The following is a 26,464-nucleotide window of genomic DNA, read 5'->3' on the forward strand; positions in this document are numbered from 1 at the left end:
AAGCACTGTCCATGTTTGTTCACCTGTCAACCTCACATTCATCCTTCCAGATCCACTCAAGCAGCATTTTCTCCAAGCCTTCTCTGAACACCAGGCTGTGCTAAATATTCCAACTTTGTGTTTCCTTAGTACCTTGTGCATACTTTATCATGTTATGCTGAAATTATCTATTTACCTATCTGGGATCCTTACAAGCTCCGTAAGGGCACAGACCATGTGAACTCATACAGCAGTAATGGGGAGTATGTTTTATTTAATACAGAGCTTGTATTATTTTGAGTATTTGGGTAATTACTTTTTATGCAACTGTTATGTCTCCCTTGTGAGGCTGGAAGCCCATTAAGGATAGGAAGTATATTTTATAACATTGTGCATCCTTACCAAATAGCAAATGTCCATAAAGAAATTAATTAACGATTATTATTGTGAATATTATGAAAAACAACTCAAGTTTATACTCTACTACTTATGGGTTAGCTCTATCATTCCTACATAATAAGAGAAGTCCATTTGAGGTAAAATCTAATTACAACAAATTCCAACAAGATTTCTAAATTCTTATACTGATAGTTAATATAAAACATTGAGAGGAGTGAAGTGTCAGTTAATATTACACATACACACAAATTTTTTTTTGTTATTGTAAAAGCATCCAGCTAACAGGCAGAGATATCAACACAATTTGGCTACCTTAATAGATAATTCCTTAGGTAAGGAACACCATATTTTACACTGCATATGTAGACAGTCCTGTTCAACCACATTCTTGCTGTGATACCTTTAAGTCCCCTTCCCCGCCCCAGATAAATTCACCTTTTTTCAAAGCACTGCCAGAATGATCTAGTCTTCTTTTGCTTTCTTACAATTTCAAGGGAATTTGGAAGAGTCAAGGCAAACATTTTTTTCTGTAAAAATATTTATTATTTCCACTTGGCCCACTGCTTGGGAGAGGGCTCCAGGGTGGTTAAAAAGCTGCCTAGAGCACATGAAAAGACGCTCAACATTGCTAATCATTAGAGAAATGCAAATCAAAACTACAGTGAGGTACCACCTCACACGGGTCAGAGTGGCCATCATTTAAAAATCTACAAATAACAAATGCTGAGAGGGTGTGGAGAAAAAGGGACCCTCCCACACTGTTGGTAGGAATGTAAATTGGTGCAGCCACTATGGAAAACAGTATGGAGGTTCCTCAAAAAATTAAAAATAGAGTTGCCATGTGATCCAGCAATCCCACTCCTGGGCATATATCCAGACAAAACTATAACTCGAAGAAATACATGCACCCTAATATTCATAGCAGCACTATTTATAATAGCCAAGACATGGAGAGAACCTAAATGTCCATCAACAGATAAATGGATAAAGAAGATGTGGTACATATATACAATGGAATACTACTCAGCCATTAAAAAGAATGAAATAATGCCATTTGCAGCAACATGGATGGACCTAGAGATTATCATACTAAGTGAAGTAAGTCAGAAAGAGAAAGACAAATACCATATGATATCACATATGTAAAATCTAAAATATGACACAAATGAACTTACCTGTGAAAAAGAAACAGACTCACAGACATAGAGAACAGACTTGTGGTTGTCAATGGGGAGGGGAGGTGGGGGAGGGATGGATTAGAAGTTTGGGGTTAGCAGATGCAAACTATTATATATAGAATGGGTAAACAACAAGGTCCTACTTGTATAGCATAGGGAACTATATTCAGTATCCTGTGATAAATCATAATGGAAAAGAATATGAAAAAGAATGTATATATATGTATAACTGAATCACTTTGCTGTACATCAGAAATTAACACAACATTGTAAATCTACTGTACTTCAATAAAATAAAATTTTTTTAAAAAGTTGCCTAGTGGTTGCAGAGAGAATCTTCAGGCCAAAGGCCTGACACAAGGCGGATGCCAGAGGGGCTCCTCACAGGCCACCAGGCTCTGTTCTGGAGGTTCCTAGACGTGCTTGAGGGTAAGCCCTTTTGAAGAGATTCTCGCCCAGCCCAGTGTGGGGGCCTGCAGCCTGTGGAGCTTAGTTAGGTGGTGGCCGTTTCTTGATGAGTTTCACCTTTTCATCTAAGAAGTGGCTCTCCAGGAAGTCACAGAGATGGGGGTCTGCATGGGCAGAACCCAGGGCATGCAGATCCAAAAAGCTGGTTCATGAGATGGTGGCTTTCCTAGTGTCCTGGGTTTCCCCACTCATCTTGGGAGTGCTTCTGCTTGTCTTGGAAGAGGGCTCAGCCGCCGTGTAGGCTTTGCATTCTCAAGAGATACTCACACTTCTGATGAATCTGGGAGTTCATGGTTGATCAGCAGTAAGGAGCTAAGCTCCATACTGTTGGCTGGTCCCAGAGGTTGAGGATGGCTGAGTGGTTGATTCTGAAGGTTGTGACTGGAAAAGAGGGTGGAGAGTGATAGGAGGCTAGAAGAAAGGGTGTCCCTGGGCCTTTTCTGTCCAAATATTGTTGAAGCAAGAGACAGATCCGTGGGACCAGGAGAGCAACGAAGGCAAACTCTTTATTCTTCCAATATAGCATAAACATTTTTATGCAAGTGTGATCTGGATAAAATAAGGATACCTTTCAAAGAACATAGCCATCATAAAAGGGCAGCATGTAGGCTGAGGGAATGACCTAAGAAGCCTGTTCTCCTTATTCCTTATGGCTATTTCCTTCTTAATACTTCAGGTGTGTTTGAGCACACCTTTGTGCACCAATTGTTTTACCCCTTAACCTCATTGTCCACTACTTCCCTAGAGCTTACGCCACTTGATCCTCACAGTGTTTGTATCACCCAATCACTTGGGCTTTTCTTCCTATAGAGGTATCTCTGATTCTACATTTGAATTTACAAAAATTATTAATGATTATGAGTAGCTTAACAAGTATTCTTAGGCAACTGCTTTTCACAAGGCACTATGGAAATTCACAGACAAATCAGGTGTGGATGATCCTGTGGATGTGCAGGGTTTTTTTTTTTATAAATTTATTTATTTATTTGGCTGTGTTGGGTCTTCATTTCTGTGCAAGGGCTTTCTCTAGTTGCGGCGAGTGGGGGCCACTCTTCATCACGGTGCACGGGCCTCGCACTGTCGCGGCCTCTCTTGTTGCGGAGCGCAGGCTCAGTAGCTATGGCTCACGGGTCCAGTTGCTCCGCAGCATGTGGGATCTTCCCAGACCAGGGCTCAAACTCGTGTCCTCTGCATTGGCAGGCAGATTCTCAACCACGCCACCAGGGTAGCCTTTTTTTTTTTTTTTTTTTAAATATGCAGGCATCAAGGGCTTCCCTGGTGGCACAGTGGTTGGGAGTCCGCCTGCCGATGCAGGGGACACGGGTTCGTGCCCCGGTCCGGGAAGATCCCACACGCCACGGAGCGGCTGGGCACATGAGCCATGGCCGCTGAGCCTGTGCGTCTGGAGCCTGTGCTCTGCAGCGGGAGAGGCCACAACAGTGAGAGGCCCGCGTACAGCAAAAAAAAAAAAAAAAAAATGCAGGCATCAACTGCAGAAATTCTGATTCCATTGGTTTGTGCCTAATACATTTTAAAATTTAACACTTCTGTTGATACCAAAATCAGACAAAGACACTGAAAGAAAAGTAAAGTACAGACCAACTTTCCTTATGAATGTTGATGCAAAAATTCTCAACAAAATTCTAGCAAAACAAATTCAGTAGCATATTAAAAGTACCATGACCAAGTGGGATTTATTCCTGGAATGCAAGAATGGTTCAACATACCAACCCCCCCCCAAAAGAAAAACACCAAAAAAAAAAAACCACTTATATGATTATCTCAATTGATGCAGAAAAAGCATTTGGTAAAATTCAACACTCTTGTATGATTAAAAACACTCAACAAACTAGGAGTAGGAGGAAACTGCCTCAACATAATAAAATCCATGTGTGAAAAAACCCACAGTGAACATCATACTCAACGATGAAAGATTGAAAGCTTTCTCTCTAAGATTAGGAACAACACAAAAATGCGCACTTATGCCACTTCCATTCAGCATAGCACTGGAGGTTCTATCCAGATCAAATAGGCAAGAAAACTAAATAAAAGACATCCAAATTGGAAAGGAAGAAGTAAAATTATCTCTGTTTGCAGATGTAAGGAAGGAAAAGATTTTCCTGAACACTCTTATCCCTGGCTGCGTCTGAACAGTAAATGGACAAAGACAGATTAACAGGAGAAAAGCATACAGATTTATTTGTTTTACATGACATGAGAGCTTTCATAAGGAAATAAAGACCTGAAAAAACAGTTAAAACCTAAATATTTTTATGCCAGATTTGATAAAGTGTAGACAGTTGTGAAAAAAAATGATAGGTCAGAATATGAGGGAAGGGTAGTAAACTGAGGGAAACTTATCAAGGCCTGTTTGATTGGACTTTCCTTGGTGACCCTTTATTTTTGGAGATAAGGATGCTCCTTTTCTCTGGGTAAAGGCAGGGCATCTCTCACATGAGATGAAACTTGTTGATGAAACAACAGGACTTGCTTCAGGGGAAAAGGGTTGGGAGGAAGGTCAAAATGATTTTCCTGTTTCTGCCATTTTCTCAAACTTCTTTAGCTTAAAATATCCAACATATCAAGATGCCGTATTATGGGGTAGCATGTCTTGAATATCATCACAGATGATATGACCTTATATGAAGAAAACCCTAAAGATTTCACAAAAAGAACTGTTAGTACTAATAAATGAATTCAGCAAAATAGCAGGATACAAAATTAACCCACAAAAATCAGCTGCATTTCTATACACTAACAATAAACAATCTGAAAAGGAAATTATGAAAATGATTCCATTTACAATAGCATCAAAAAGAATAAAGTACTTAGGAATTAACCAGTGAAGGAAAACTTGTACAATGAAAACTGCAAAACGTTGTTGAAAGAAATTAAAGAAGATATAAATAAATTGAAATGTATCCCATGTTTATGGATTGGCAGACTTAATATTGTTAAGATGTCAATTCTACCCAAAGTGATCTACAAATTCAATGCAATCCCTATAAAAATCCCAATGATGTTTTTTTCTGAAGTAGAAAATCCCATCCCCAAATTTATGTGAAATCATAAGGGGTCCTGAATAGCCAAATAATCTTGAAAAAAAACAAAGCTGGAGGACTCATACTTCCTGATTTCAGAACTTACTACAAAACTACAGTAGTCAAAACAGTGTGGTACTGACATAAAGAGAGACATATAGACCAATGAAATAGAACTGAGAGCCCAGAAATAAACCCATGCATATATGGTTAAATGACTTTTGACAAGAGTGCCAAGACCATTCATAGGGAAAGGACAATCTTTGCAACAAATGGTGCTGGGAAAACTGCACCCACAGTTTTCCACAAGCAAAAGAATGAAGCTGGAACTTACTTAACACCATATACAAAAATTAACTCAAAAGGGATCAAAGACTGTAATATCTAAAACGTAATACCTAAAACTATAAAACTCTTAGATGAGAGAATTCCCTGTTGGTCCAGTGGTTAGGACTCGGCACTTTCACTGCCGTGGCCTGGGTTCAATACCTGGCTGGGGAACTAAGATCCTGCAAGCTGCATGCAGCCCCCTAAACAAAAATGGCCACCAAAAAAACCTCCTAGATGAAACATAGGGCAAAACCTTCATGACACTGGATTTAGCAGTGAATTCTTGGATAGGACACCAAAAGCACAGGCAACAAAAGAAAAAATAGCTAAATTGCACTTCATAAAAATTAAAGCATTTTCTGCATCAAAAGAAAATATCAACAAAGTAAAAAGCAACCCAAAGAATGGGAGAAAATATTTGCATACCATATATAAGGGATTAATATTCAGTATATAAAGAGAACTACTAAAACTCAACAACAAAACAACCTGATTCAAAAATGGGCAAAGAACTTAAATAGACATTTTTCCAAAGAAGATATACAAATGGGGCTTCCCTGGTGGCACAGTGGTTAAAGAATCCGCCTGCCAATGCAGGGGACAGGGGCTTGAGCCCTGGTCCAGGAAGATCCCACATGCTGCGGAGCAAGTAAGCCCGTGCACCACAACTATTGAGCCTGCGCTCTGGAGCCCATGTGCCACAACTACTGAAGACCACACATCTAGAGCCCTTGCTCTGCAACAAGAGAAGCCCCCGCTCGCCAGAACTAGAGAAAGCTCGCGTGCAGCAATGAAGACCCAAAGCAGCCAAAAATAAATAAATAAAATAAATAAATTTATTAAAAAAAAAAGCTATACAAATGGCCAATAAGCATATGAAAAGATGCTCAGCATCACCAATCTTCAGGGAAATGCAAATCAAAACTACAATGAGGGGCTTCCCTGGTGGCGCAGTGGTTGAGAGTCCGCCTGCCGATGCAGGGGACACAGATTCGTGCCCCGGTCCGGGAAGATCCCACATGCCGCGGAGCGGCTAGACCCGTGAGCCATGGCCACTGAGCCTGTGGGTCCGGAGCCTGTGCTCCGCAATGGGAGAGGCCACAACAGTGAGAGGCCCGCATACTGCAAAAAAAAAAAAAAAAAACTACAATGAGGGGGCTTCCCTGGTGGCGCAGTGGTTGAGAGTCCACCTGCTGATGCAGGGGACACGGGTTCGTGCCCCGGTCCGGGAAGATCCCACATGCCGCGGAGCGGCTGGGCCCGTGAGCCATGGCCACTGAGCTTGCGCGTCCGGAGCCTGTGCTCCGCAACGGGAGAGGCCACAACAGTGAGAGGCCCACGTACCAAAAAAAAAAAAAAAAAAAAAAAAAAACTACAATGAGATACCACCTCATACATGTTAGGATAGCTACTATCAAAAAGGCAGAAAATAACAATTGTTGGTGAGGATGTGGAGAACATTTGTGCACTGTTGGTGGGGATGCAAAATGGTGTAACTCCTGTGGAAAACAGTGTGGTGTTTTCTAAAAGAAATTAAACATAGAATTAACATATGATTCAACAATTCTACTTCTGGATATATACCCCAAAAAATTGAAAAGAGGGTCTTGAAGAGATATTTGTATGTACATGTTCATGGCAGCATGATTCACAATTGCTAAAACGTGGAAGCAACACAAGTGTCCACTGATGGATGAATGGATAAGCAACATGTGGTATATACGTATAACGGAATATCATTCAGCCTTAAAAAGAAGAATATTCTGACACATGCTACAACGTGAATGAACCTTAAGCACATTATGCTAAGTGAGATAAGCCAGTCACAAAAAGACAAATACTGAATGATTCCACTTATATGAGATACTTACAGCAGTCAAAATCACAGACAGGAAGTATATAGAATGGTGGTTGCCAGGAGCTGTGGGGAAGGAAGAATGGAGAGTTACTGTTTAAGGGGTATAGTTTTACTGTACTTTCAGTTTTACAAGATGAAAAGAGTTATGGAGATGGATGGTGGTGAAGGTTGCACATTATGAATGTATTTAATACCACTGAACTGTATATTTAAAATGGTTAAGATAATAAAGTTTGTTATGTGTATTTTAGCACATTAAAAAAAATTGAAAAAAAAGTTCATTGGTGATTTTCATGCCCTCCACAGGTTGAAACTATTAGATTTAGCTCTCGTCATATAGAGACATCAGAGTAACTGAAATATAAAGCAGAAATTGATGTGTGCCTTAAGATATACTGACAAAGTGCTAGAAGAGTTCAGAGGAGGAAAATAGTACTTGCTGTTTGAGGAATCGGGGCCAAGTCCATGGAGGACTAAAGTGGAATGAATCCAGAATTTGGACATGAGAGACGTGGTTTCCTCTTTCACCTCCACCTCTTACCATGACACGTGAGGCACCGAATAAGCTTCATAACTGTGAGAAAGACTCACATCTGTCACAGAAGTATTGTGAAGACTTTAAACAATGAAGAGAGATAAAAACACATGGAAGCACAGAGAATAATGCTAGATCTAGAGCTGACAATCAAAAAATGATAATTATGTCTGAACCTGAGCTGGCATTTGAGTCAGGGCTTGAAGGATAGATAAGATTTAAACATTCAGAGATGAGAGGGAAAGTAATTCTCGGTAGAAGAAAGAAAGAAGAGCTTTTATGGGCTGCACGGTTTTATGGCTATTTATATACACGTACCATACAAAACATTTTTGGAACTTTTGAAGCCAAACCAGATATGGATCTTTGGTTCAAGAAGCTAACAGTTACCTTAGTAATTCATTCATTAAACTAATACAGACACTTTTTCTTTTGTAATGTTGCTTGTATTCTTAATGGGCTACATGCGTTTTAATAGGTGTCTTTCTACCTTAAAATATTTTAGAAGTAATTGATGTTCATAAAAGCTCGAAGAGGAAAAAATTATATAAAATAAAAATTACTCCTCCCGGGCTTCCCTGGTGGCGCAGTGGTTGAGAGTCCGCCTGCCGATGCAGGGGATACGGGTTCGTGCCCCGGTCCGGGAAGATCCCACATGCCGCGGAGTGGCTGGGCCCGTGAGCCGTGGCCGCTGAGCCTGCGCGTCTGGAGCCTGTGCTCCGCAAACGGGAGAGGCCACAACAGTGAGAGACCCGCGTACCGCCAAAAAAAAAAAAAATACCCCTCCCACTTTCTTTCTCAATTCTATCTTCCTCAGAGATAACTGTGATTAAGACTGTGCTATGTCTACTTAAAATCACTTTTTATGTATGTACAACCACATTATATATATATAATCCTTTTGGCCCCTCAAATGAAAACATAATTTACCTACTGTTCAGGAAACTGCTTTTTATCCACTTTAGAGTGCTAATATCTTCCTATGTCAGTATATATAAGGCAACCCTATTCTTTGAAATAGCAGCATAAGATTCCATTTTATGTATTTCATCATTTCTTCAATCAGTTACCTATTGATGAGCATTTGCATTATTTCCATTATGAATAATGCTGGAATGAGTATCTTTGGACGGACCTTTGTGCTTTGTATAAATATATCTTAGAGGAAATTCCCAGAGTGGAAGCAAACAAAATTTTCACATTTCAATAGATAATGTTAAATTGGTATCTTAATGGAATGAATAATTTATACTCCCAATAAAAGAATATGAGAGTTTCTGTTTTCCTACATGTTCATCAACCCTGGATATTATCAAACAAATTTATTTATAATCAAATCTAGATAAAAGTGGTTGATTTTCCTTACATTAAAATTATTAATAAAGTTATAAAATTTATAAATAAAAATCTTATTATAAGTATGACTAAAGTTCGGCATCTTTCCACATGTTTATTTCCATTTATATATTTTTGGGTGAATTAACTTTTTTATATTCTTACTCTATTAAGAAATTATCTTTATTTTGCAACATTTTTTCAGTTTGACTTTTTTCATTGATATTATCATATTTTTACCCATGTACAAATTTTTAACTTTTATGTAGTTAAATTTATTAATCTTTCAAGTCTTTTGAGTTCCCTCACTCCAGCATTAAAAAATTATTTGATATACGTTTTAAATTCCAACATTTAATTGCAACATTTTTAAAAAATAATATTCATGATATGACAAACATAGGGAAAAGTTTATAAATTTTATCTTTTGATTATATTGCATCAATTATGGTAAAAGTTAACAGGAATATGTTTTGTTTATATTCAGTTTTCCAAATCAAGAATTTGGACAAAAATACCTAATTATTTAAAATATGGAGGCTACCCTGGTGGTGCAGTGGTTAAGAATTCGCCTGCCAATGCAGGGGACATGGGTTCGAGCCCTGATCCGGGAAGATCCCACATGCCATGGAGCAACTAAGCCTGTGTGCCACAACTACTGAGCCTGCGCTCTAGAGCCCACGGGCCACAACTACTGAGCCCACGAGCCACAACTACTGAGCGTGCGTGCCACAACTACCGAAGCTCACGCACATAGAGCCGTGCTCCGCAACAAGAGAAGCCACCGCAATGAGAAGCCCTTGCAATGCAACGAAGGTAGCCCCCGCTCACCGCAACTAGAGAAAGCCTGCGTACGTCAACGAAGACCCAACGCAGCCAAAAGTAAATAAATAAAAATAAATAAGTTTATTTTAAAAATATGAAATTTATTCTAGTGCTACTGGCAACTGTTCTGCTTTGAAGAAGTGTCAGAGGTAAAATTTCAAAGAATGCATTTTGGGGCTTCCCTGGTGGCGCAGTGGTTGAGAGTCCACTTGCCAATGCAGGAGACGCGTGTTCGTGCCCCGGTCCGGGAGGATCCCACATGCCGCGGAGCGGCTGGGCCCGTGAGCCATGGCCGCTGAGCCTGCGTGTCCGGAGCCTGTGCTCGCGGCGGGAGAGGCCACAACAGTGAGAGGCCTCAAAAAAGAATGCATTTTTTCAGAAGTAGTTTCAAAGATCTGGGATTCCCTTCCACAAAGTCTTATTTTGTAAATTATTAATCTAAGTATAGATTACATTATTGGCATTACAGTAGTGTTTTAGTTGTCAACAACTGAGTACTAACACCCTTCCCTATTTTCAACAAGCTTGAGGATATGTTTTAATTCTATTCCTGTAAAGAAATTTAAATTATATTCATATACTAGACCTTGCCTGCTAGCAAAACAGTATGCAATGTTTTACTCTCCTCTGATACCATCTTCTCTAACCATTGCCACAGATGCAATATGGTACATTCATTACCTCTGTTTCAACTGCTCTGCCTTGTATTTCCATTTCTGGAACACTAAAGCACTGCCAAATTAACAATATATCTAGATAAACTATTAATGCTTATATCATCTGAAACCTTGAAACCAATATCTCTTATTTGTTGACCTAAGTTATAAGATTGCATTCTAGTTTTTAAAATTCAAGTACAAAAATTCAAATTCTTCAAAATATATATTTAAAAAGTTAAAAAAATTAACTGTGAGCAAAATATTAAAATTTTCTAGATTCCTAGATATTTTATTCCCAAAGTTCTTAGAAATGGCAACCCAGCATGTTTCTTTTACTTTTCTGTATTGTGTCTGCTTCTTCACTTGTTTAACTGTTGGTGATGTACTATGCTTGCCTTCAGTAATGATTTGAATAATTAGAAAAAGGGTTGTTCCAGGAAGTGGATTCTATGGCTGGGGGATCAATTTCTTATTGACATTTAGAAAAATAAACTTTTGCAGAAGAAATATATATTGATTATACCAACTGTAATCTAATCATAGGGGTTTGTCTCTAGAGTCTCTGCACTTTTGTGGTGCAACTACTTCCAACTCAGTGTAGGTACCAAATCCGGAGGGTTTACATTCTGATTTCTCTTAGATTCCAATACCTGACATGATCTTTTCACTCGAACAAGATTCATGTGTGACTTTTATTCAAAGTCATGATGCTTCTAGTCATGTCTTTCCCCACCACCCCAAGTACCTGGCTGTCTCTAAGAACTTTGCTCCTGAAGTTGCCATTGGTTCAACATTCTTTTCACCCTCCAATCCTTCATCTAATCCTGCTGATAATTCAGCTTCACCTCTTCAAAGATGCTTTCTCTTACCTCCAGATTACATCAGATCCCCTTGCTATACATGGTTAGGCTCACAGTTCCTTTTCCCTTTTATTTCGCACAGTTTGTAATTATATTTGTTTGGTTATTTGGAATGCCTGCCTACTGCATTCCATGAGGAACTGTTTCTGCATTGCTCCTCATTTTATTGTTAGAGCCTGGCAATTAGTAGATACTCAATAAGTATTTGTTGAATGAATGAATGAATAGATTCATGTCCAAACTCAAATCTCATACTCTCCAAAACAACATTCCTAACCTCTCCAGCCACAGTGATAGAAAAATCCCTTTCCTGAACTTAAGGCTCCTATTGTTTTTAATATTTATTTATTTATTTTGGCTGTGCTGGGTCTTAGTTGTGGCACGTGGGAACTTCGTTGCAGCATGCAGGATGTTCAGTCGCGGCATGTGGACTCTTAGTTGCGGCATGCATGTGGGATCTAGTTTCCCAGCCAGGGATTCAACCTGGACCCCCTGCATTGGGAGCTCGGAGTCTTATCTACTGGACCACCAGGGAAGTTTCCTTAAGGCTCCTATTGTTGATACCACTCATTTATCCCATGGAATCATACTGATAGATTCACAGAGTTCAATAGGAGTTTACAGATAGCAAAGTTTCCATTGTAAATAATGTAACTCATTGAAATAAAAGTCTTGGTTTTATTTTTGTGAATGCCATCATTAATGATGGGGAGTTGCCTTCTGAAGTAACCTGGACCATCCTTGGACTATTCATATGTTTAGAAATATTTCTGATATTTAGCAAGACATTCTTGTGATTTTCAAGGCTAATTTTGGTTCTTAAGTGTAAAAAAATAAGCCCATTGGCTTTTCTTTTCCTTTTTCTTTGGCTCCGCTGGGTCTTCGTTGCTGTTCTTGGGCTTTCTCTAATTTCGGTGAGTGGGGGCTACTCTTCGATACGTCTCATTGCGGTGGCTTGTCTTGTTGCGGAGCACCGGCTCTAGGCGCGCAGGCTTCAGTATGCGCGGGCTTCAGTAGTTGTGGCACACCGTCTCAGTAGTTGTGGCTCTCGGGCTTTAGAGCGCAGACTCAGTAGTTGTGCCGCACAGGCTTACTTGCTCTGCGGTATGTGGGATCTTCCCTAACCAGGGCTCGAATCCGTGTCCCCTTCATTGGCAGGCGGATTCTCAACCACTGTGCCACCAGGGAAGTCCCTGGCTTTTCTAATGATGGTCCTTCAGATAGTCAAAGATTGCTCTCTTGCTCAACCAAAACATAACCCTTCCTTCAATTATTGCATTTATGCTGTGGTTTCCAGACTCTTTCATCATCCTGATTTCCTCTCCTGTGAACTCATTCTAGTTTGTCAATGTCCTTCTTAAAATAAAATTACTTTTGTTACCGATAATTTTATTTTTTAAAGTATGCTATTCAAATGCCATAAGACTTAAAATTTCTATAAATTCAGAGGTTGCTCTTTCTAAGAGTAAATTTGTGACAATTCTTTAAGTCTTTAAGTTCAGAAATTTGAAAAGTTAATTTTGATTAAGTAATAGATACCTTTTTCTGGCAGCTGTCAACAGTTGCTGGAGGATTGCTTAGATCACATAACCAAAATTCATACTTATAGTTTAAAATTATCTGACTTGCTCTGAACCACTTGCTAGTTGAATTTCAAAAGGATTTACACAAATAAGTAACAAAATACTGTGCTTGTTTAGGCGTGAGGAAAACGTTTAGTCTTATAGCTATTACCTGCTAAGGAACCAAACCCAATGTTTACTAATAATAATCAGCTCTTTCCTGGGCTCAACAAAAATGTTTTGATGTGGTTTGTACCAGTCTCTGATGAGGGTATCAGCCTTCATTTAAAAAACAATCATTAGTTTGAGTTGTCATTACAAACCTTTCTAAATTGCTGATAATATCCTTCATTACCAAGCATGAATTGTCCTTTTCAGTCCTTTATATATAATTTTTCCTCCATTCCAAGATTATAATAAATTGTAAAATTGCTGACAATAGTTAATCCTCAAAAGAAGACAACAAAAGCTACAGAAGAAAAAGTAGCAAGTAAAATAGAATTATATAGAAATAAATTAGATGAGGTAAGAGGGGCTTGAGCCTCCCTACTTCTGAAATGGTTTTACTATCTGGAAGTTATGATCATTAAGTGTTTGCTAAGTGAACGAAAACATTTGAGCAACAGGCATAATTCTACAGCAGGGACAACAAATTATAAGCAAGGTAGTTGGCTTAACCAGAGTATCTGGTAACTTATTTTCAATTTCAATTTTTACTACATTTTCAATTTCAATATTTTTGATAACTCAGTATGACTTCAAAATAGCACTATAGTCATTAAAAATATCTGAATATTTTCCTAACATGGTGTAATTCAATCTCCTATAATCCAAATTTACATATTATAAATTCCTTCCTCCCTCCCTCCCTTCCTTACTTCCTTATGAAAAAGTCACTTAGGCTATTCAGGAAATAGTATTTTAAAGTAGCTCATAAATGAAGCTATTGGCCGCGGATAGAACGAGATATAACAACACGCTCAAGCAATGAAATGAACAAAAGAACCTGTGGAATGCACCTGGTTGTTCAAAAATAGCAGGTGCTTTTTTTTTTTTTTTTTTTTTTTTAAGATTCTAAGGAACTCAAATTTCTCTTTAAGGATTTCGTTGCTACCTTTCCTACAAAAATTACCCAGATTGCTTCTTGACCCCTACTTTGAGAGTAGAGGAAGTCTTACTGTATGGTATTAGCTCAGTAGCATAGTATATCCAAAATACTGTAATTCCTGCATTCTTTGCACATTTGGACCTATTTCATCCCTGGATTACAATATATTTTCTTTTTTTTTGTATTGAAGTATATAGTTGATTTACAATATATTAATGTCAGGTGTATAAGATAGTGATTCAATATTTTTATATTATACTCTGTTTAAAGTTATTATAAAACAATGGCTTACAATATATATTCTTTACATAAACTTTCAAGAGGAAAGGCATTCAAGGTGTGTATTTATATTTTATATAAATATATATTTTATATTTAAATAAAATATATAGATATATCCTATAAGTAATAATTGAAGTTTGAAAAATATTACTATACTTGCAATTTCCATACTTTCAGAAGCATATACTAATGTGAAATTATTTTTGGAGTATCTGTCATAAACCATATAAGTACTTGAGACAACCAGGGCCAAACTTAAAAAATCCTCTTCAGAAAGAAGAAGGTAGAAGTTTATGCTTAGAGTCCATTTTGCCACCAAGCCCCAGAAATGGTTATTAAGCCTATTCTGCTTTACTTATGATAAGGACAGGCATTATATCAATCAAGGTGATCACTGTAACTTCCAAACTCATTTTAAGTTGAACACAAAAATTCTAAACTAAAACTGTTTTTATGTGAGATAAGTCTATAATAAATTTGAAAATGTCCACTGATTTATTACTTACAAGCAATTAGTCAGAGTTTATTATGTACTGTGCACTGTTTTTAGGCACTAGAGTACAAAAATGACTACAACATTAAATTCTTGCCCTTAGGGAGCTCACATTTTAGTGAGAGGTGTCAGTTTTTTTCTCCTTTGCAGGTATTTAATATATTGCTTTCATATACAGTTACAGAAGTAGTATGCTACAGAGCTTAAAGAAAAAAGAAGCATTAGTTGAAGAATTCAGAAGTGGATTTGTTCTGTATGTACTAGGAATTGGCTGTCCTATTTAAATTAGCATTTCAGAAGTATCTATTTAAATCCATATTGTTGACACTACAGTGAAAGCAGTGAAACTTGTCAGCAGATGATTAAGTTTTATGGTTGATGTCCACACTTTTGTATCCTGGGACCAATATCAAGTTTCTGGGAAAAACATCCTTCCTCTCTCCCCATGTCCCTCTATCATTAAGTCAGGGTCTCAGCCTGTTGGTGTTAGAAGTGTTCTGGGAATAAAGGTGTATCACAGTCATTTTTCATTTTTCACTTACCAATTTGAGAAGATTTATTTCAGTTTTTCAGTTTTTTCCCCCTCCTGAGGCAAGAAGCATGGCTACTTTTTCAATTCCCAAGACCACCAGTTGGTAGTATTATTTCTGGGTGAGTGGAACACACTTTACCAGCAGCTGGAGATGGTATGCACGTCCCTAGATTACTGGCTTTCCACTAACTAGTCTTTTAGGAAAGCGACACTGTTCCCACGGAAATTAACAACCGTTCAACTCAGACTTGAAATCTTAAGGCCAAAGTGGAGAAGAAAATTGGATTGTTATGGGTTGGGTTACTGTTTGAGGAGGGCAGACAGGAGTTAGTGAATGGATAGAGTGTCAAAATGGGACTTTACTAAAAGACTCATTAAAGACAAACCTCTTCTGGCCCCAGAAAATTAAAAAAGAAAAATGATTCAAAAACCCATTTTCAAACAAAATTTAGAAAATGTGAGAAACGTATAAACTCAGTGTGGATGCTTGCAAGACCACCTCCCCTGTCACTTCAGGCCAGAAACCGGGCACAGGTGTGAACACTTTGCAAAAACAGCTTTCAAAACTATTTTTCAACGCGAAACGGTGCGCCTGAAAAGCTTCAGAGTGGAAAGCACTTCACGCAGTCTAGTGTTCTCCCTGGGTTGCTAACCTTTCCGCCTTTCCCATCCCGCCACTCCCCGTTGGCCGCCGCCTCCAGCCAGGGGGCGTTTGTTTACGTGACGTCACTGTAGTAAGCAGTCCCCGCCCCCATTTCTCTCTGGCCGCCGCGTTTCCCGCGCCGCGGCGCTTCTCCCCTTAAAAGGACAATAGAGGCCTCGGGAGCGCGCGCGCCCGCCGGGCCTTCTCCCCTCCCAGCCATCGACGCGCGCGCGCCCGTATGCAAATAAGTTCGATTCAGGAGAATTTTGTACCAGGAGCCGCGCGTGCGCAGAGGGAAAGCGGAATCTACACCTTCCGCGCCAGCGGTAGCAACTGCAGAACTGCAGGAGACAATCTTTCTAGACAAGGCAGTTGAGGAGGAGGGAGCGATTGGGAGGTGGGCTTGGCTTGGCGTGCACTCCGCACCTCGGGAACGTTTTTGCGCGTGGAACGTCTGCTTTTGGCAGGTGAGTGACTCGAACCATTACTGTGGTGCAAAACTGTCTCACGAGGCATTGATTTGAGAGTGGCTCTTTTTCTCTTTTCACCTAACCTCACCACCTCCCCCTTCCTTACACAGACACACACGCACACATTTATATACACACAGGAAGTTTTGTCTTGGAGATGGCATTGCTGGGAGCGCTGTTTTCGTGATCTTCAGACCTCAGATTCTTTTGTATCTGCATGTTTAGTGAGTGCTTTTCAGTTGGGGAGGGTATCTGAGGCAAACCGAAAGTCTTGAGGTGGGGGAAGTGAGTGGAGCCTGGAAAGGAGTGAGGAATCGCCTGAGGTGAGGGATCCACGTTGAAGGTGACAATGACTTTTCTCAGCCGCAGTGTTCGCAGGCGACAAGGAGTTCGGTGGCTGAAAGGCCCGAGCGAAAAGGAGTTGCTGGCGATTGCGGAGGGGCCCCGGGTCGGTGCACCCGCGTGGGCGCGCGCCCGGGAGTGGCCGGCCGCCGTTGTTGGACCTCGTGCTTTAGTTTCTTGCGGCCCCCGCGCGTGTTGTGATGAGGGTGGACAATGAACGCCCCTCGCTCGAAAACTAAGTTGCCGCCTACTTGCGAGCTGTCGGGCGGAGGGCGTTTAAATCGGCCTTTCGGGTCGGTGCCGGCGTGGCCCGAGTGCACGCGGGTGGCATTGTCCGCCCAACTCTGGAGGGATGCGGATGCGACAATGAGCAACACGCGGCTGCTCGGAAGCGGCCCCGGCTAGCAGACGCCTCTCCCCGGGCCGCGCCCAGTCAGCGCGGGCGTCCGGGGTGTCTGTGGAGCCTCAACTTTGGTTCGCAATTTATTCACCTGTAGCGTAGATGTGGGCGCCGCGGCGCTCTCTAGGGCGACCGTGCGCGGCTTAAGATGGCCAGTCGGAGCCGAGTTGACTCCGGGATGGAGGCAGCGGCGTTGACTGAGCCGGAGGAGTGCGGCAACTGCGGAGGGCACTGCTTTTTGTGCCGAGCGTGACAGACCACGTGCTGGGGCTGCGACCCGGGTTTGGTCGGGGGTCCGGCTGAGCGTCCGGCTCGCGGTCAGCCGGGAGATGCGGGCGCTGTCGGGGCCGGCCGGCAGGACAATGTGACTTGCTGATGATGGCGTCTTGCCAGTTTAAAAAGCAGAGTGAAAGTCGCCAACTCTCGGCCGGTGCGGGGCGGGGAATCCGGGCGTTTCTTATCAAGGACATTGCAAAACTTCGATTAAATGGGCCTGCTGCTAGGGGAGGACGTTGGGACTAGCCCCGGAGTCCCAGGGCGCAGGGTCCGGACCCTTCCCCTGGGCGGTCGTGAAGTGTCTCCCCCTGAGATACAATCCCACGTCCCTGAGGCTGCACGTAGGCAGCGCCCGGCTGGACAGAAAACAAAGAGCTGCATGTGCCGGTGCGGGCCCGGCCGGCACTCAGGGCGGCCGCCGGGCGGGCTGGGCCCCCCCTAAGTTCGGACGAGTTTCGGGAGGGGCTTTTTGTCTCTCGGGCCCTCGCGGGGAAACTTTGGCGGCGCTACTTGTGCGCGGTGCGGTGCCGGTGCGCGGGGGAGGCGGCGTGCTAACGCGCGGCGGGCGGCCGAGGGGCGGCAGTCGGGGCCCGGCGCTGGAGCCCCGGCGCCGGGTGCCGCGACGGCCGAGGGCCCGGGAGAGCGCGGCCGCGAGGGCTCGGCCCGCTCCCCGGGGCCGAAGCCTGCGTCTGGGAGGTCTGTGGATCCGCCTTTGAAGTCGAACTGTTGCCATGTTTGAATTACGTCAGGGCAAAGCCATGAGGAGGAACAAGCCCCGGCAGCGCGGCGTGCGGGAGGCGCGGCCTGCGGGAGGCGCCGGGCCGGCCGGGTGGGCGGGCGGGCGCGGGGCCCGTTGTTCCGGCGCAGGTGAGGGAGGCGGCGGCGAGAGACGCGCTTCCCTCCAGCCGCCGCCGCCGCAACCCCCGCCCCGCCCCGGCGGGCAGCTCTCTGCGGGAACTTTTCCTTCCGACCCCAGTTGCTGTGTTTACCCACCGATCCGCCGGGGAGCGGTTCTCTTTGCTGCCTGGGTGCTTCTGTCTCGGCCGTCGCCGCGTGCCCGGGGTGGGGTGGGGGGAAGCGCAGCCTGGGGCGACCGCGGAGAACCGGGGCGGGACGGGGAGGCATTTTGCTGCTTTCGGGGAAACCGGCGAGCGCGGCGAGCACCCCTCCCCCACAGCCGAGCCGCGGCCCGCAAGTGCAGGGGGCCCAGCCCCGACGACACCGAAAAACCACCGCGGGGAAGTTCGGGGCTCCGGTTGTCCTACAAAGGGAAGTGAGGACTGTGGGTGAATCGTGCGTGCAGCTCTCGTCTTTGTGTGTTTACGTGTGGGAGGAGGGCCGGCTGGGGCGAGGGCTGGTTTGGTTGGGGGGGGTGACTTCTTGGGGGTGGTAGGGCGGTGCAGAGTTTGTTCTCGTAACTCTGACCCTACTAGGTTTCTTTGTTTTTGTTTTCTCGCTCTAACGTTCGATTACGATTACTCCAGGCACCCGGAAGACCAGGAATTACTGTTCAGTCAAACATCAACCCGGGGCGAGACAGTTTCTCCCCAGCCGTCCTTCCCCCCTCACTCCTCTCTCACGTTGTCCTAAGGAAGCTTAAGAAAACTACACCACCTCCTTTCCTCCGAATAATTAAAAAAATGAATTTGACCTTGTCATTAAAAGTACTCTGAAAGCACCTGTTTTTGAACTGGAGTTTGCCGGACTTGAAAAGCCCTTTAATAACTTACGTTGCAAAACCGAACACGTTTATTAGTTGCTGAATCTAAATTAAATTCTGGGAGTTTATTTCTGGTGGACTTGGAGAAAAGCCCGATGGCATTTAAAGTATTTATATAGTGGTTTGAGGAAGGGGGAATCTTCCTTGGCCCTAAAGGTATGCTTGGCTCAATGTTCCGGGCGTTATCTTTGGACGACCTTGAAGAAGCTAGCACGTAGGAGTTAGGCCTTTCTTGGAGATTTTCTCTGGGGGCTGGGGAGGAAGCTGCTCAGGGGTTGACACAAGGTGATGGCTAGCGATCCCTGCTAGCTGCTTCATAGTTCCTGTGAACTGGGGTTGACCTTCTGGTTACCCCTCTTAGATTTTCTTTCCAAGCTAACTTTTTTTTTTTTTTGGTATGTGGCCCCAGGCATAGCTCAGAAATTATGCTGGTTTGACACATGGATGCTTCTTTGGTATTTGGGGTTTGCCTGCAGTCTAGACATCCGATAAGCAGCACCACGTCTGTTGCTTCTTTCCCGATTTCTCCTGCATTTTGACCATGTTTAAGGGCTAGAATCTAAAAGTGGTCATTACCGAAAAATAATAATATCCTGAGATGCCATGCCCACACAAACCAAAACATCCATACAAATTAAAATCAGTTTTGTGCTGTCATTGTTTTGTTATTAAATAAACGTTTTCCCCAGGTTTTGGTTGACTAAATTACAAATACTTAAAGGCTACCAGTATTAGTAACAGTACATTTTTTAAGTGAATAGAAAGATCTTGTCGAGAGAATGAGAAACTTTGGATTTAATAACTTTTTGGCTTTGGGCAGTTGTTTCTCTGGGTCAGGTATTTAAAATGCATATGAGGCAAGGCACACTTAAAGCAAGTTTTACTTTTGGTTGTATTTTCTTTGTATATTATAAACATTTATTTAACTTGTTGCAGTTTGAAGTAAAAAAGTTTCCAATATGTATGTTCAACAATAATCATTAAAATGTTTGCAGCATAAAAATAAATAAAATGAGTATGAAGAGCTTTGCAAATACACTGTGAAATTCTTTGATTTGTTTTTCTTAATTAGTATTTTGTAGCCGAGTTACAGCTAGAATTTCAATATTCTGGGAAATTTCAAATAAAATATCTTAAGGGTTTTTTTTTTAAATATAAGATGAAATGTGCAGTAGAAATTTGGTTTATAAAGGTAAATGAGTTGAGAGTGGGAAAGACACAGACAAGGTCTCTGCTGTCTTCCCTTTTTGCATTACTTTTGCAAGAGATTGGAGTTGAAAAGTTCAATACATAGTATATTCTAGAACCTGTGTGGGCCTCAACGCTGCTGTTGCACAGTACTGTTAATTCTGTATATCTGGAACCTGGATGATCAATTTTTTCCCAGAGTTGTAATCAGGCCCTGGGAAACCCTGGCTCATGAGGCTCAAATTCAGGCAGATTTATGTCAAAAAAGCAATTTGAGAATGATTTTCCATGTAAAATAAGTTTTTCACTGGGGAAAGCTTAAGCTTATTTGAAATCTAAACCAACTTCATAAGCTGTTGTAAGGACAAATTAATTTACTGTGCCAGGCACATAGTAGGTTGCTTTAAAAGTATTATGTTTTCTTTTTTTCCCTAAGCAGTGTTGGGAATATAATTGGCTAAGAATGAGGGGAACACATTTGTTGAGGCACTAGGTTAGTTGTTCAAAAGCCTCTGGGGTTGAAATGCCTAGGTTCCAAAGACTTGATCATCTTAAAGATGTAAGTCATTTTGTAGTCAAATTTTGTCACCTGCAGAATAGCAATAATAATAATAATACCTGGTTCTTGGGGATATAAATAAGCAAATCATGTGCTTGGTAAATACTGACTATTGTCCTGACAACTTTGGGAAGTAGACATTTTACAGAAGACAAAACTGAGGCCTGGATCAGTTTCCTTGCTGGAGGAAGTAATTCAGTAAATGATGAGTGGAAAGAATCAATGTCTTTGGCCTCTCCCCCACCTTCAGGAACTGGTTCTGGGAGTACACTGCCTTCAACTCCTAGTTGCCAATCCAATTCTGATTCAACCACTTTACATCAAAAAGTCCTGTGGAAATCTAGAATATGCTATTTTCTTTCTTCCTGATTTCTCTTGTCCACAAGAGTGTCCTGTTATAAAGTGAAAATATTTTATTGTCTTTTGGTTCTCCAGTTTCTTTCTCTCTTTTTTGTCAGTTTCTCTTTTAATTAAATCTGCAACTAAGGTTTTCTGTATTATGGAAATGATCTGGAAATGCAGCTAATGCATAAGAAGGGGGAGTGTATTTTCAAGGGAGCGAAGTTTTCTTTTTGTACTAGAAATATGGAAGTCACAGGCACACTTGCTATTATATATTCAAGTACAAAAGTTGCAGTTGAACAAAACTAATTCATTTCTAGCTTCATATTTAGTTGTTTTCACGTACTATAAGTTTGTTTGGATTAATGTTTTTTTAAATTTGGTTGGTGTTAATGTATGCTGAGTTTAAATAGCTCTCATTTTGCGATTCATTTCTCCGCACAGTATTCTCCTAATCTTCCCTTCCTCTCCACGTGCCTGCTTGAAATCAGCAAGAAATATTTCTTCTACCAGTTGTTATGAAAGCATTGACTTGTTTACTATTAATCTTTTCTAATTAAAGTAATTCATTTGGTTTACATTTCCTGGAAATCTTTAAAGCTCACAATTTTTTTCCACAAAAGTCAACAGACTAAATGTTAAAGAAAAATGACACCATTCAAAGCATCAGTTTTTTAATACATGTTTTTATTATGGACACCATTCCTATTTCATGCCCTTAAAAACACTGTTCAACACTATTTTGGCCACCCCACTCTTCTTAGCAAGTTCCACCCAGTTTTGTATACTTTGTACATTCAGCACCTGGTTGTAATGTAAGACTTTCTGCCCTGTAACAGTTTATCATTGAGTAGAGGAAATAATACATTTAGTTTCTGCCCTGTAACGGTTTATCATTGAGTAGAGGAAATAACATATTAAACAAGTTCAGGTGTGTTTGTTAGCTATGGAAAGGTTTTGTAAAAAGATATAATCCTTAAAAAATTCTCAGGTTAAGGGGATGGAGGAGAAACCATCTTGGACAAAAATAGGAGCCTAAGTAGAGATGCGGCTAGTTATTAAAGTTGGTTTGACACTCCTGGAATATCAGAATTCTAAGCTGGGAGCAGCTGGTAGCCAGGACTAGATCCTGAAAAGCTTTGAATTTCTTGCCAAGGAGTTTGGATGTATCCTGAAGCCAGTGTTGGTACCTTGGAAGGGATATTAACATTTGAACTTTAGGAAGATACCACCTGTTTGAAGGGTGCAAGGAAGTCGGTTATGAGGCTCTGACAGGTGTTCGAACACCATAATGAGGGACAAACAGTCAATAGGGATGGAAGGGACATGAACCAGAGAAGTGAAGGAAGAAGCAGATTTTTCTAAGGATTTCATCGTGGACATGGTGGGGACCATGCAGAGGATGAGAAGAGAGAGCCTAGTTGACTTGCAGATTTTATATGTGACTGTATGGATGATAACCAAGATAGGTAAACACAGGAAGAGCGTGTTTGGAAGAGAAGACTATATAATCAATTTGGGGCATTTAAAGGTTAGGACTGCCAGTTCTTGTATTGGTGCTTCAGAGAGCTTAAGGAACTTTCCTGAGGTTTGGGTTAGACCAGGTGTGTGCTTTCTTCACATTTTTGTCAAACTTGAAAATGGGAGAACAAGCTTCACTGAAAGGAATATGGTCTAGTTTCATGAACTTAAAAGTCTCTCTGAAAATGCTAAGTGTCTCTTTTCCCACAAACCTGGTCTTAAAAGAAAACCTTCAGAAATCAAGATTCTACCTTCATTTTAATTTGTTGTGCGTGCCTTGGGACAGATAGAGTTCATATTTCTATAATGTGCAAGTCTTATAAATTTAAGGAAATAAATGATGTACATACACTGTTATCTTCTACTCTTGCTTCACAGCGTCCCTGGAAAGTAGAAGTGAGGTTTCACCCTAATATTACGAAGGGAGAAGTTAAAATTCTAAGTGATTTCACCCTAATATTACAAAGGGAGAAGTAAAATTCTAAGTGACTTCGTATTTACTTGTAAAGACAAAAGCAGAAATAGACTCCAACTTGACTCATAGCGCCTTCTTCACCACACTCACAATAGTTGCATGTCTTACTGATAATCATCTCTTAAAAGCAAATAAATACTATGTTCCCAACCTTTAACTTTCCCATCCACTGGAATCTCTCTTAATCTGGTATTGGGATACCCAGATTTTTTTATAACACTGTCAAAATGGGATTTTTTTATACTATCTAAAACTCAGACCTGGATTTGTGATTTTTATTTTTAACCTGTGCTACTTCAGCTGAACACTTATTTCTGAGTTTGACCGCTTTCCCGTAGGAGGAGTTCTAGATTCTGCTAACGTGGATTCCATAGGCACCACTGTATAAATATTTTACCATGTAATTTCTCAGGCTGGGTACATGTTTGGAGAAGCTATTGGCGAACAAGTGGGGATCCATCACCTCTTTTTCGGTTTTCCTCCAGGCAGGTTTAAATTGTTAAATTTCACTTAAAAAAGTGAATCAGTAAATTCAGAACCTTTGGTGTTGGGATGTGGGTTGGTCTCTACTAGAAGCAGGTGAGAGGAAATAGTAGTGTTTAATTGCTCCATGGCTTTCCTTAAGCCCTGCCGAAACATGTCTCCTTGTAGGGGAATACTGCATCCAAGTGGCCTAGCAGTAGGAGAACACAAAACACTCAGTCCTGTTTGACCCTTTGTGAAGTGTTGCTCCAGTTACACTGTTAGTGTTTACTGGATCCTGTACTTATATGTGATTAAAGATAGAGTACTGTTGACTAAAATGGTGTCGAGGGTAGCATTACTAGTTCCACAAACTCAAGGTTGCCCATAGCTTTTGATCATGAGTGTTTTTTCGTATTTCTCTTCATTTCCCATCATCCTGCCGTTTAAAGTTCAGGTCTAAAGAATACATCTCCTTCATTTCAAAGTTGTCTTTGGTTGCTTGGTTCCTTTTGTCTTTGTTCACCACTGCTTCCTTCCCACTTTACAAATCTTTTGCTTGTCTCTTCTCTGCAGTTTCCTTCCCATTCTGTTCTGTCTGTTCTGATTTTACTAGTCTATTCTGTACTCTCTCCTGTGGAATATATTTCCTAATGTGTGTCTCTTTGTCCGTATGTCTTTGAGGAAGTTTATTTAAACTCTCTGGGAGTTTTCAGATTCCTCTTTAGTTAAGATATGTGATGATAACTAAGGTTTTGGGGTGTGGTGCACTTGATTAAAAAAAAATCAGTATAGAAGGGAGTAAAGTGAAAGTAAGCCTCCTTCATTCTTGCACCCTTCAGAGGCAACTGCTGTTTACTAGTTTTTAAAAATCTATTTTAAAAAGCCAGTTTGTGTATTTAGGTTCTCATTAAAAACATACTATGGGATTATACTGTATAACAAGATACCTTGGATAAAAGTTCCCTCCCTGCACATGTCGTAGAACTACTGCCATCTTTTGAAGGGCTGAAAGGGTATTCTGTATTATGAAGACACCATACGTAAACCAGTCTGAGAATCCATGGACATTTAGGTTGCTTCCAATTTCTTATGTATTTTTTTTTTAAAGGTCTAGGTCATTTGGATTTTAGAGAGAAAAAGTGATGATTAGAAGCTATAGGGTTTTGGTCTGTTGAAAACTAAGATAACTTTAATTGAGGAATGTTTTAATTTGGGAGGTTGCACCCCTAATTTGTGCATCAGAATTTCACTTCTCAAGATGGCATGGACAAGTTGTGAAGTTAACTGTAAAGCTGATTTATCATCGTTGGCATACTTACTTCTCTCTGTTTTCTTCTATCTATCTAGTCCATCCAGTGGCATTTTGAGTTTTGAAAGGTACTTTTGAATATAAGAAAGACTTTACTACCCAGAAGGAGTCTAGAAAGTAAAATTGGGGAAGTTATTACATTGGAGAAACTATTGGTGTCCTTCAAAGCATACATAACAACTAAGGTGAGCCTAATACATGTTACATTTATCATAATAAGGACCCTCTCCATTTTCCTAAATGTTAAAATCACATCCTTATAAGATTTGAAAGACAAGAAAATACTCTGCAGAATTAAGTTCTTCACCTCACTGTCTCCTAATTCCATATTAAAAAGGGTACTAGAAGCCCTAAAATTTGCATTTCACGATTCTTCATACTGTTTCTTAGTTGGAACTTAAAATCAGGTATTTGGTATTATTAAAAATTGTAAGACATCGCCTTCAAGCTATTTTTCAGAAAACTTTTCTTAAATAGCATCCCTTCACTATTGGCTGTGAAGATTTCTTTCCCATTTATATTGTATTGTACTTAGTAAACTTACCTTATGTGTGCCGAATTAAGTGTAGTAAGACATCATCCCTGCTCCTTGGCTTCATAATCTCATTAGATCAGATTAGAATTGGCTCTTTTGTATCTTGATAAACAGTGGTTACTTCAGCCTTTCCTTGTCCAACACTAAGGTTGCATTTCCCATCCTTTCATTAAGTTGATGATTGAATTCTTTTTAAAGGTAAATTTATTTATTTTATTTTGGCTGCGTTGGGTCTTTGTTGCTGCGCGTGGGCTTTCTCTAGTTGCGGCGAGTGGGGTCTACTCTTCGTTGCGGAGCGTGGGCTTCTCATTGTGGTGGTTTCTCTTATTGTGGAGCACGGGCTCTAGGCGTGTGGGCTTCAGTAGTTGTGGCACATGGGCTTCAGTAGTTGTAGCACGCAGGCTCAATAGTTGTGGCTCACGGGTTCTAGAGTGCAGGCTCAGTAGCTGTGGTGCACCGGCTTAGTTGCTCCACGGCATGTGGGATCTTCCCGGACCAGGGCTCGAACACGTGTCCCTTGCATTGGCAGGTGGCTTCTTAACCACTGTGACGCCAGGGAAGCCCGATCACTGAATTTTTACGATCAACTTTTTGGAAGTTTTAAAGTGGAAGAAACCCCAGTAAATCAATCAAAACAAATGTTTAGAATTGATTGTTGCATTTAAAAAATTCACATTGTTGTCTATGTATGCTATTTGTTCATGTAATTATAGTTATTTCTCTTATGGCTTTTGCTGACTTAGCTATTAACTTTAATCTTTTTAATTTGGGGCGA

General features: G+C 41.1%; 1 protein-coding gene across 2 annotated transcripts in view; it reads left to right on the forward strand.

The window, feature by feature from the left end:
• Window positions 1–16,398: 16,398 nt before the first annotated feature.
• The window catches only part of SINHCAF (SIN3-HDAC complex associated factor), a 29,503-nt gene continuing 19,437 nt past the window's right edge, over window positions 16,399–26,464 (forward strand). The window contains exon 1 of one of the 2 annotated variants that reach the window (XM_030830438.2): window positions 16,399–16,554. The gene's annotated coding sequence lies outside the window, so the exon portion shown is untranslated. Of the gene's footprint in view, window positions 16,555–25,222; window positions 25,340–26,464 lie in introns of those variants that run through there. The other variant, XM_060305945.1, reaches the window with a different exon arrangement.

The sequence above is a fragment of the Globicephala melas genome, chromosome 10 (genome assembly GCF_963455315.2).
Source record: "Globicephala melas chromosome 10, mGloMel1.2, whole genome shotgun sequence".
NCBI lineage: Eukaryota > Metazoa > Chordata > Mammalia > Artiodactyla > Delphinidae > Globicephala > Globicephala melas.